Below are 10,374 nucleotides of genomic sequence, written 5' to 3'. Positions count from 1 at the left end.
ATCCAGCTTGGCACCAACTTTGTGCTAGTAAGTAGTACTGATGGCAAAGAGAGAAGAGGGGGCCTTCTACAGGAGACTAAGGCTCTGTATGATGCAGCAGACAGTCCTTGGGATGGATGCTCAACTTATTCTCCTGCCTCAGTCTCCTGAGTAATGGTATGCTAAGAGCAAACCACAACACTCATTTTAACACGTTCTCCCCATGGAGTGAAATTACATTTATGATACCTAAAGTATTAGGTATTAGTCTATTTAGGAAGATGAAGTTTTATAAGTACTTTTAAAACTTCAGCTTCCTCATTGCATACACTAGCAAGATTTTGCTGAAAGGACCCTGATATAGCTGTCTCTCGTGAGACTATGCCGGGGCCTAGCAAACACAGAAGTGGATGCTCACGGTCAGCTATTGGATGGATCACAGGGCCCCCAATGGAGGAGCTAGAGAAAGTACCCAAGGAGCTAAAGGGGTCTGCAACCCTATAGGTGCAACAACATTATGAACTAACCAGTACCCCGGAGCTTGTGTCTCTAGCTGCATATGTATCAAAAGATGGCCTAGTCGGCCATCTCTGGATAGAGAGGCCCATTGGACTTGCAAACTTTATATGCCTCAGTACAGGGGAACACCAGGGCCAAAAAGTGGGAGTGGGGGGGAGGGTATGGGGGCCTTTTGGGATAGCATTGGAAATGTAAATGAGGAAAATACCTAATTAAAAAAAAAACAGGGGCTGGTGAGATGGCTCAGTGGGTAAGAGCACCCGACTGCTCTTCCGAAGGTCCAGAGTTCAAATCCCAGCAACCACATGGTGGCTCACAACCATCCATAACAAGATCTGGCGCCCTCTTCTGGAGTGTCTGAAGACAGCTACAGTGTACTTACATATAATAAAAAAAAAAAACAAACTTCAGCTTCCTAAATAGAAACTGTACATACTAAATACTCAGTCCACATAAGCTCCTCTGCCCATCCCTCAATCACCTGGTCCACTGAGGCCACACACACACACACCCCCCCTTTCAAGACAGGGTCCCTCTGTAGCCCTGGATGTCCTAGAACTCATTCTGTAGACCAGGCTGGCTCAAACTCTCAGAGATTCACCTGCCTCTGCCTTCCTAGTGCTGAGATTAAAGGCATATTCCACTATACCTGGCTTCTAGTTTGGGTTTTTATACAACTCAGGACCATCTCTTAAAGGTTGACATCACCTATGGTGGCTGGGTTCTCCATAAGTATTTAATCAAGAAAATGTTCTCCAAACACACCAACAGGCCCCTCTGCAGTTATGTTCTCAGGAGAGGTCTCTTCTTTACTGATGATGCCAGTGTGTGTCATGTTGACAAACTGTGTATGTGTTTCACACTGTGTGTATGTGAGCAAGCACTCAGATCTGTATCTCTGTGTGTACAAAAGCCACAGTTTTCTGGGGAGTTAAGTGTACGTGTATGTGAGTGAGTACACTGGTCTATTTGTCTATGCAGAGGCCACAAGTTGCCTGGAGGAGAAAGGTTCCAGAATTTCTTCCAAGACCTAGAGTTAACCAAAGGCTTCTGACAATCTTAAGAACATTATAGCATTTACATAGTCATTCCCTACTTTATTCCACTTTCAAAATAAGTGGTCTCCCAGTGATAGCTATGATAGCTACTCTGTGTGAGCATAAGGTGCATTACTAGAGCGCTAAACTGGGAACTTGAGAACAGCTCTTGAACAAGGTGGGGGAAGTTCATCAGTTGAAGAGTCAGAGCCTGTCCTGATAGCAGCTGACAATAGACTAAGGGAACGGACTTCTGTGGTCATTCACAACAAATGCATACTTTACAAAACTACTTCAGTGAGGTCACTAAACAGGAAACCATGGAGAATGAATTGTGATGTCCAAAGTTGTCACTAGTATGTGTTTGAGACAGGGTTTCAGGTAGCCCCGTTGGGCCTTGAATTTGCTGTGAAGTCAGATGTGACCTTGGACTTTGGAATCTCCTGTTTTTACTCCTGAGTTTGTGTGTAAGTGTAATAGTACATTAAAAGGCATAGATACAGGAAGCATCTATGAGGAATACAGATGTTGAACTTGTATTTAGCTTTTGAAAACTTGCCCAAATAGCAGAAATGCTGTGGTTAAGTCATGAAAATGGCTTGCCAAATAGAAAATTACCAATAGACAAGTTAGGAAAATCCCAAGAGAAGTCTTGATTGAAAAATAAGAGGGCCAGGGTAGCAAGTTGCCTCAGTGTTGAGATTACTGTTTTGTTTAGAACCCTGGTTCCCAGTAGCTGCATCAAGACAGCTCACAACTGTAAAATGGTAAGGGACCTGAGGTCTTCTAATCTTCTAAAGGGTAGGTCCCTGCATTCACATAGTACATATAACTCATACAGGTCCACACATAAGGCAGGGAGTCCCAGTGACTGGGCCATTGTGGTATCTCATGCCTTTAATCCCAGTAGTCAGGAGGGAGAAGCAGATACTTCAAGTTCTAGGCAAGCCCAGTCTACAGTTCTGGGTCAGTCAGAGCGACACAGTGAGACCCTGTCTAGAGCTGCTGAGGTTTGGGACTCAGCACAAACCACTCAGACACGGATCTCGGTCGAGACTTCAGGTCTGCTACCTGAACTCCAACCCAAGATGGTTCCGGGATGAAGCCCAGACTTGGGAGCAGAGCCTAAAACCACAAATGTTTCCTAGGGCCAGTTTATAAAAGCAAAAACCAAAATGAGCTCAGGTGCAGGAAGCACTGACTCAAGCAATTTTGGCTAGCTGGACAGAACAGTTCTGACCTTTATTCTGATTGTCTCTAAATGGAGCCTGTCTTATGGTGTCTGTTCACAGCAGTAAAACCCTAAGACAGGGTTTGACCAAGGCAAGTCTTATAGAAAACAACATTAATTGGGGCTGGCTTACAGGTTCACAGGTTCAGTCCATTATCATCCAGGTGGGAGCATGGCAGTGTCCAGGCTGTCATGGCGCAGGCAGAGCTGAGAGTTCTACGTCTTCATCCAAAGACTGCTAGTGGAAGATTGCCAGGCAACTGGGGTGAGAGTCTTAAGCCCACACCCACAGTGACACACCTATTCCAACCAAGTCACACCTATTCCGTCAAGGCCACACCTCCAGATGGTGCCACTCCCTGGTCCAAGAATATACAACCCATCACAGAGCCTATAGTTGTGGAATTCCTTAGCATTAGCAAACCTCAGAACCTAGCGGATATGTGGTCAGTGTCACCTTGCTCTGACACAAACTATTTTTCTGTGTCAGTAACAATATGAAATGACCAGCAGGCATGGAACAAGGCTACAGCTATGCTGGGGGAGCAGGCTTCAACACAAAACAGAAGGGGCAATGACTAAACTCACTAGAAGGTTCCAGCAGGCTTAAATTACTAGGATTAACTGTATTTGAAGACAGGCAAATGAAAACGCCACCCAATCACAAACAATGGAAAAATAAATGACTTAGCCAGGTGTGGTGGTGCATGCCTTTAGCCCCAGCACTCAGGAAGCAGGGGCAGGTGGGTTTCTGAGTTCAAGGCCAGCCACAGTTACATAGAGAAATCCTGTCTCAAAAGACTTAGGGTTGGTATTGGTGAGCTAAAACAATGTAAATTTTAAAATGGGTAGGGAATATTGGGAGAAGTCATTTCCAGAAACTTTAAAATTAGACAAAACAACAAAAACCCCAACAATTTTTACATTCACACTGAATTAATAGACCTCCACTCACTTAGTGGGCCAGAGAAAAGGCATCCTCAATTCAAGGGATCCATGGCGGCAGATTCCCTTCACACCGTGGGTGTGGGGAGGTAGTGAAGGACATTTTAAAGGCTAAACAGAAAAATAAGAAAAGTGTTATGCATAAAATATTCTTTAAAAAAATGAAACTCAGGCACTCTCATGTTAGGCCAGAAGCCAGGTGGCTTGAACTTTTTTTTTCCAGCTTGAAGATGAAGCTTAAGATCAAGTAGTCAGCAATCTGAAAACAATAGAACCACCCTCCCCCTGAGCACCACATACACAGACTAACCACATTAAAGATTCCTTACATGACCTCAAATGTTCCTCACCAGATTGTAGTTGGTTTGACTACATTAACAATAAGCGGGCTGGAGAGATGGCTTAGCGGTTAAAGCTGACTGATCTGCCAGAGGTCCTGAGTTCAAGTCCCAGCAACCACATGGTGGCTCACAACGATCTGTAATGGGATCTGAAGCCCTCTTCTGGTGTGTCTGAAGAGAGCAAAGGTGTACTCATATACATAAACCTTTAAAAGAACCAATAAATTTATCAATATGAGGAAACAAAACCCTGTCTTAGACACTGTTGTAATTACTGAGGAGAGACTGGGTCTTCCCGCTCTCATCAGGAGCATGGACATGGAACAGGGTTTGGAAGGAGGGTGAATAAACCACACCAGGGTTGCAGTCAGTAGGCAGATGAACTTAGGGTGATTAAAATTCAGGAAGTTTTGGGGACTGAGGGTAGGGACATCAAAGATAAGCAAATGTCTTTGACTGGGGGCTTAGGATATCTGGAATGCCTCATTAACATGGGGAAGCATTTTCGGCATCCCAAGTGCTGGCTGAACAGGTTTTGACAGGAGAAAGGAAATTGTTCCTATATTCTAATTGCAGCCACCTGCCATTCCTCGGGTAGAGGCTTGTATGGGGTCTTAGAATTCCCCAGACAAGGTCAGAGGAAAAAACCCACTACTGAAGGGAGTCCACGGTGAGTCCAGCTGGGAGCCTATCCAGTCATGGTGGACTTTGACCTTAAGTAGTGGAGTTTTCCAACCAGACACCATGACCAAGGCAATTAAAGAGAAAGCATTTAATTGGGGACTTGTTTGAGGCATAATTCCCTGGTGACAGTCTTCAAATATTGTACGCCTATGGAAGCTGGTTTTGTTTGTTTGTTTGTTTGTTTGTTTTTGGTTTCTCGAGACAGGGTTTCTCTGTGTAGCCCTGGCTGTCCTGGAACCCACTTTGTAGACCAGGCTGGCCTCGAACTCAGAAATCTGCCTGCCTCTGCCTCCCTAGGGCTGGGACTAAAGGCGTGTGCCACCACGCCCGGCGTTTTAAAGGCTATTTTAAGACACACACACACTGTAGCTGTTTTCAGACACACTAGAAGAGGGCATCAGATCTCATTACAGATGGTTGTGAGCCACCATGTGATTGCTGGGAATTGAACTCAGGACCTCTGGCAGAGCAGTCAGCTCTTAACTCCTGAGCCATCTCTGCAGCCGTTCTCTTGGTGCAATTTAACCAAGAACAATTTTGGATATGTATTCTCTCCTTGGATCTCCCTGCCTGTTGCTTGAATCTGAATCTGCTTGCCTGCATGTTATTTTGTGGATCTGTCTGTGTTGGAGTGTGTCCATCTGTTTGCATATCTGTAACAAAAGGTTTTGCTCTTGGGGCTGGAGAGATGGCTCAGAGGTTAAGAGCATTGGCTACTCTTCCAGAGGTCCTGAGTTCAAATCCCAGAACCGCATGGTGGCTCACAACCATCTTTAATGAGATTTGGTGCTGTCTTCTGGTTTTCAGTCATATATGCAAGGAGACTGCATTATATGTAATAAAAACATCTTTTAAAAAAAGTTTTTTAGCTGGGCGGTGGTGGCGCACATCTTTAATCCCAGCACTTGAGAGGCAGAGGCAGGTGAATTTCTGAGTTTGAGGCCAGCCTGATCTACAAAGTGAGTTCCAGGACAGCCAGGGCTATACAGAGAAACCCTGTCTTGAAAAACAAAAACAAAAACTAACAAAAAATTTTTTTTTTAAAGTTTTTGTTCTTTTTCATTGAACAGCAAAGAAAGCATCACATGAGGAATGTATAGAATACTTTACAGAAATGTTTTAACAGTTTTAACAGGGGGTTAAGTCAGATTCTAACTAATCCCAACTAACTGAGGTAACAAACAGAACTACCAACAACATTATCAAGCTATGTTCATGTTGTTTCAACATGTATAATGGGGTGGAAGAGATGGCTTAGTGATTAAGAGCACTGGTTGCTCTTGTAGAGGACCTGGGTTAGATTCCCAGCATCCACATGAAGGCTTACGACCATCTGTGATCCTTGTTTCAGTAAATCAAAGGCCCTCTTTTGACTTCTCTGAACACTAGGCATGTATGTTGTTGCGTATACATACACATAGCCAAAACCTTCATACACATAAACAAGTCAACATGATGGACACTCATTTCTAAAACTGCTTTCAGGAGGGCAGGGGAGATGGCTCAGTGGTTGGGAACACTTGGCCTTGCACAGGACTTTGGTTTTCAGCATCCATGTGATGGTTCACAGTCCCAGTTCCAGGGGATCCAACACTCTTCTGACCCTCAAGCATGCCTATGGTATCCATACATGCAGGCAGGCAAAGCACAAAATAAAATTAATCGGAAAAAAAAAAAAGTTGAAGACTGTTTTGAGTTTATTTGCTGTTTCCAGCAAATGATTGTTCTGACACATGCATTTCTCTGGGTCAAAGGCATGGGATAATACATAATTAAGATTACAGCTCTGTATTAGTTTAGCTTGTAAAGGTTGATGACATGGGAACTCAAGGGTAAGATTGGCTATAGTGTTCTCTTAGACCAGTGGTTCTCAACCTGTGCGTCAAGATCTCATGGGGAATAGTGTTGAATGGCCCTTTTCACAGGAGTCACATATAGATATCCTGCATACCAGATGTTTAATTATGATTCATAATGGTGTCAAAATTATGAAGTAGCAACAAAAAAATTTATGGGTGGGGTCATCACAATGTGAGGAACTGTATTAAAAGGTTGCAGCATGGGCTGGAGAGATGGCTCAGTGGTTAAGAGCACTGGCTGCTCTTCCAGAGGTCCTGAGTTCTATTCCCAGCAACCAACACATGGTGACTCACAACCATCTGTAATCGGATCTGACACCCTCTTGTGGTGTGTCTGAGTTGCAGTGCACTCATACATTAAAACAAAACTGCAATAAACAAAACCACCTCTCAAAGTCTATCCAACTCACTAAACTTCCACTATCGTTAGAATAGGCATCAACGATAAAATCTGGTGATTCACGATAAAATCTATACTTCCATATTTTATGTACTTATTCACCACCAAAACCAAAGCCAAAGAAGAAAAGCCACAACAGAATTAGAACTAGAAATATTTTGCTGTTGCATTGATAAAATCTCACAACCAATGCAAAGTGTTTATGTAGACTTATGGGTGAGAGCCCAACACGGTGGGAGACATGACAAATGGCAAAAGCAAGAACCAGAGAGAGACCTGCAGGCAGGCAAGGCTGTATAATCGCCACCCCTAATGACATCGTCTAAACCTCCCTAAACAGCGCCACCAACTGGGAAGCAAGCGCTCAGATGCCCATGTCTGTGGAGGCTATGTCTCATTCAAACCACGTGAAATAAGGACGCTGTTAACAATGACAGCAGTCCTATTGATGTAGCACTGGTGAATGCATGTAGACATATGCATATATGCTTATAAGCTTATGTTGCGATACCAGAAGAAGTTATTTTGTGGACAACACGGATGAATCTGGATGGTACCACGGTTAAGTGAATAAACAAGCCATAGAAAGCCATGGCATAATCTCATGGATATGTAACACCTAAGCCAATTACATTCATAAGCTTGGAAGAGAATGGTAACTACCAGGGGATGCAGGCAGGGGGAGAGAGATTGACAAAAGTGCAGTTAAAAGAAGCTGGGAGGTGGTGGCACATACCTTTAGTTCCAGCACTCAGGAGGCAGAGGCAGGCCTGAGTCTGAGTCTGAGTCTGAGACCAGCCTGAGGGAGTTCCAGGACAGTCAGGGCTACAGAGAAACCCTGTCTTGAAAAACCAAGAGGGAAAGAAAAAAAGATGAAAGAGGATATGCCCGGACATTGACCACCTCTCCATTCTCCTTGAAAGACAACTTCACTGTTTGTGGGGTGGGGAGATTCTTTAGGTCATGAAAATCGATCCTGAGTCAATGGCATTTGTGTCTTTAGGAAAGTTCCCCTGCCCCTGGCCCCCGGCCGGTTCCCCAGCTCTGGTTCCTCCCAGCAGGTAGTTTTTAGCCAGACAGTGGTGGTGCACACCTTTGATCCCAGCACTTGGGAGGCAGAGGCAGACGGATTTCTGAGTTCGAGGCCAGCCTGGTCTACAAAGTGAGTTCCAGGACAGCCAGGGCTACACAGAGAAACCCTGTCTCAAACAAAACAAACAGACAAACAGATGTATTTATTTTATGTATATGAGTATACTGTGGCTGTCTGCAGAGACACACCAGAAGAGAGCAAGGGATCTCATTACAGACTGAGCTACCATGTGGTGGCTGGAAATTGAACTCAGGACTCTGGAAGAGCAGTCAGCAGTTAGCTGAACCATCTCTCCAGCCTGGAAACCTTATTTCCTAATGATAGATACTCAGATTCTCAAAACATGCTCGAAAACTAGTGAGATGCACATTTTAAAATCATCTTGTAGTTTTAAGGCCAAGTTTGGAAACACATAGCTAAACTTGAAAATTGGCAGCTGTGCAGTGGTGGCACACACCTTTAATCCCAGCACTTGGGAGGCAGAGGCAGGCGAATTTCTGAGTTTGAGGTCAGCCTGGTCTACAGAGTGAGTTCCAGGACAGCCAAGGCTACACAGAGAAGCCCTGTCTTGAAACCCCCCACCCCCACCAAAAAAAAAAAAAAAAAAAAAAAAAAGAAAAAAGAAAAAAGAAAATTGGCTAAACTGTTGTCTTGTGGGGTGTAGGGTCTCACGGGACAGCTAGATGGAGGAAGAGCTGGACCTGAGAGCAGCATTGGGAATTTTCAAACTTGGTGAATGAATGAGCACAAACTCAAGGAGGCCCTTACTTGTGCTTGCTGCCTTGGCTGGTGACCCTTTTAGTGCCTCCCTAAAAGGTTTAGTTACCCTGTGACAAATTCATCAACCCTACCTCATGACCCATGATTTATCTTGAGGCCAGCCTAGTCTACACAGTGAATTCCAGGTCAGGCAGAGCTATAGTCAGACCCTGTCTCAAAAACAGAAAACAAACCAAAAAACTAAAGGAAGAATACACCCTACCACCAAATTTAGCTTTTTGCATAACATTCAACACAGCACTGATCAGTATAATCAATCAGGTTAATGAATATTTAGCAAAATTTGATATGGAAATGTTCAGTTTAACAAAATTTGTATTGAATACGACAGGCGAGTGCTTGTTTGCTGATTGTTCCATAGCAATTTTAAAAAGATTACACGAACAAGTGTTGTTGGTGGTGTTTTATGTTTTCAAGTCAGGGTTTCTCTGAGTAGCCCTGGCTGTCCTGGAACTCACTTTGTAGACCAGGCTGACCTTGAACTCATAGGATCCACTGGCCTCTGCCTCCCAAGTGCCGGAACTAAAGGCTCTAGCCACCACCCCGCCTAAAAACAATAATTTAAAAAAGTACATTGCTTTGTGCATATTTGTAACAGAAACTGGCTAAGCCCATGGGAGAAGCTAACCTGCATCTCACCCAGCCCTGAACTTGACCAGAACACAGTGGGTTATTTGGAGGTGGAAAACCCTTTGGGGAGTGTGTTGCACGAGCCTTTTTTTTTTCACCTCTGCCAGGTTAATGCTGAAGTCCTCTCATTCCTTCCCCACTACTCAGTTTTCTCCTTGCATTTTCTCTTGTGTTCTCCTCTCCCCAGGCTTCCCCTGAGGAATACTTACAGGTAAAGATGGATTTAATCCTTAAACGTGTTCTACATTTTATACTAAGTCTTTTCATCTAAATTCTTTAAGTGCAATGTATTTATAATGGAAACAAGATTTTTTCCCTACTAATCCTTATAGTTATATTATCCTATGCTACTTACACAAAAACATATGTATAACCTTAAAAACCAAAACCTAAACAGCCAACCCACCTTCCCTTTTTGAAAATGGATTTGATTTGATTTCATGAGCATTAAGCCTGAATGTATACATGTGCACATGTATGTCCAGTGCCCTCTGAGGTCAGAGGAGGGCATCAGAGCCTCTGGAACTAGAGCTATGGATGGCTGTGGTCTGGGAAGAGTGTAGGTTCTGAGAAGAGAATGTGAGTCCTCTGCAAGAACAGCCAGTGCTTGTAACTGCTGAGCCGTCTCCAGCTGTCTCCTGAGATGGCTACTCACTACTTCTGAGTGGGGCCACAAGTAACCTAACGTACTTTGGTGTCTGCAGTAACTGAGGCAGCGAAGAATCACCAAAGCTGTTTAATTTATAGTAAAATCTCTGGGATCTCATATTTGTGCACATTACTATAAGAATGACATCAGTTATTTTGATAAAAATCTTACTCTTGAGGATTAGTCAGTAAGAAGACAAACTTGTGAAAAAATAGTTCTGTAGCAGG

This window comes from Mus caroli, unplaced genomic scaffold (genome assembly GCF_978045245.1).
Source record: "Mus caroli unplaced genomic scaffold, Mus_caroli_1 scaffold_1, whole genome shotgun sequence".
NCBI lineage: Eukaryota > Metazoa > Chordata > Mammalia > Rodentia > Muridae > Mus > Mus caroli.
Note: the sequence above shows the minus strand (reverse complement) of the source record.